Source organism: Magnolia sinica, chromosome 2 (assembly GCF_029962835.1).
Source record: "Magnolia sinica isolate HGM2019 chromosome 2, MsV1, whole genome shotgun sequence".
Classification (NCBI taxonomy): Eukaryota; Viridiplantae; Streptophyta; class Magnoliopsida; order Magnoliales; family Magnoliaceae; genus Magnolia; species Magnolia sinica.
Genome location: NC_080574.1, coordinates 137,007,608 through 137,010,185, shown reverse-complemented (window position 1 = coordinate 137,010,185; position 2,578 = coordinate 137,007,608). Strand labels below are relative to the sequence as shown.

The 2,578-nt window shown below is 37.0% G+C and overlaps 1 long non-coding RNA gene across 1 annotated transcript; it reads left to right on the top strand.

The window, feature by feature from the left end:
- The first annotated feature begins 1,296 nt into the window (after positions 1-1,296).
- LOC131230728 (uncharacterized) lies at positions 1,297-1,755 on the top strand. Its single transcript, XR_009164073.1, has 3 exons — positions 1,297-1,423; positions 1,511-1,584; positions 1,700-1,755. It is a non-coding gene; the product is annotated as an uncharacterized LOC131230728 (long non-coding RNA).
- The last annotated feature ends 823 nt before the right edge of the window (positions 1,756-2,578 follow it).

Sequence of the window (2,578 nt, the reverse complement as noted above, 5' to 3'; positions counted from 1 at the left end):
CAGTTGATTTCTGTTTCTTGTTGGCTATAGCGGATGTTACTATCATGCTCTGTTAGTTGCTATGATTTGGTCAGCAAATGGGATTAGTGGGTTGGTTTTGAAGAGTCCCGTGAATCAGATGTGGCACGATCTTCAGGCTTTAATGGGAGACATTATCCCACGAACAGGGTTTGGCAGCAACTATAAAGAAGGAAGGTGGAATTTTCAACTCCGAACAGAACAATCTGAGGTTGTTATATATCTAGGCTCTTCAGAGGGCATACATACCTGGTTATGTTTGTGTTCTGAATTTCCTCTTGTTTCCTTTCTTTCATTTCCTTTTTTCCTTTGCTGCATTCTTTCTATTTCGTGTTTGGATAAACAGAATCCAAAACATGGAAATGGAAAACCCCTAAAGAATCCTTAAGGAATGGAAAACTACAAAATCTAACCAAATCCAACCAACCTTAATTCCATTGTTTGGTTATCAGTGCTGTCTTTTGTGTAAATGTGAAAAGGTCAACAGTTGAACAGTGAGACCTGTCTCTCACATGGGGGAGTGTGGAATGGTTTTCCTCGTTATGCGAGGAAAAGGAAACTGATTTCCCCCTCATTTTTTATTTTTCAAACAGAAGAAACCATCTCTTAACTGGAGTTTGTATAACTTTTGCACAAATTTCCACTTAAACAAACAGGTGTGTTTGGAAGCTCAACTGAATTGAATCACAATGATTAAGCTCATTCAAGTGGAACTACTCATTGTGAGGAAATAGCCCACAAATAGCCATTGGCATTCCTTTCAAATCCAACTTCAATCTTACATGATTGTGATTTTGAGCAAAGAACCTCAAGGTGCCAAATGAGGAAGGGTGGCTAAATTTAGCTGAGGAGCATTAATTTTCAGTACCCATTATGCTTGTGGACCTACTTCTAACTATGTATGATTCCAATTGTTAATTCCACCATCAGTTGAAATCTGTGTTTGGATGCACTAAGAAATTGCATTACAATAGTCAGTCCCATAAAGTGGAAATGCAATTATCTTGCCTGGCATACATATCAAGGAACTAGGCTCCTTATATGTAAGTGGCAAACTAATAACAGTTAAAAAGTAGCAAGCAAAGTTATCAAAATGTTTTGTTCGGAACAAAATGTTGCACATTCACTGTTTTGTTCTATTCAGAACAAAATGTTGCGAGATTGGATCTTTGATTTACCATTTATCTATTACAGTAGGCTTAATTTTTGGTCCATGACCTTCATCTAATGATTTGGCAAGTAATGCCAGTACGTAGAAAATGAAAGAAACTATTCTCTGTTTCTAAAGAAGTAATAGCAATTCTTTTGCACAACTGCATTGGTAGGTATTATGAAGGGGGGATTTCATAAGTATACATGTGGGAAGATAATGAAGACTTTGTGGCTTGCTACCTAATAACGAAAGGTCAGTTTTTCAACTAAGAATGCATGTCCTTTTGTTAAAAAAAAATTATATGATTGCACTGATTTATGATGGTTGTTGGGGATGAAGATGGCTCAAAGTCAGGGCATGGCCGAAGAGGTTATTTGCAAGAAGGTGCATGGGATGCTATTCATGTTATTGAAGTAAGCTCTATTTGCTTTTCGCCTTGTCTATTCTAATTTCGAAGTTCTTATGCATGCATAGTACGTCCCTTTCCATGATTATCATGACAGATGATCTTCTTTAATTTTCTTGCAGTACATATGGACAAAACTAGACAAAACTCGGGTTCAACTTCCGAATTTGAAGTGGTGGCATATTTCTGCATATGGTATTGTCAGATTTCTTAACTCAGCTCCTTGTTGAATCTCGCAAATTTCTGTTACTAAGAATACTATACTCAGAAAGTTGTGTTGGTGTTTTTTTTTCGTGGTTGTATTTATTAAAGAGGTATGAGATGAGTTGCACTAGTAGGAGCCTCACCTACTTTGAATTGGTTGTGTATGGATGCTATCGAATTTGGTTGCAATTAAAAGTATACTAAAGTGGAAATAAGCAAAAGTACCTGGCAATCATATTCAAGGACTTGGCTTCTAGTTGCAACTATGCCACTTTCAAGTCAGATTGGAAAGGAAGATGGTTCCAGTTTGAGTCTTACTTCTTCATTACAATCATTAGGGAACACCATTAGCTTAATTGTACATACAAACATGGGTTTTTTTTTTCCTTCTTAAATCTTATTTTCATAAAGGTTGTAAACCGATTTCATGAATCCCTTTATATGCATCCCCAGTAATCACACTATGGGAATTTTGAATCTTTGAGTTGGTGCTGAAATGGTGGTCAGATTAGGGTGGAATTTCAGTGTTTTTTTTTTTTTTCTTTTGCAGCTGAGTTTTTCCTGAGTGGTTTTTTATTGGGTTTTTAAATGAAGAAGCTGAAAAGCACATTCCGCACCATCCAATGAAAGCACATTCCGCACCATCACACCGCAAAAGGATGAGACCAAGGTATGTATGACGATCTAACACCTGATTTGAGAACATGTAGAGGGCTTAATTATTTCTGCAAATGCATGTATGGCCCAGCTGGGCACTTCTATGATGACATGTACCTTATATATTGGGGGGCTTGGAA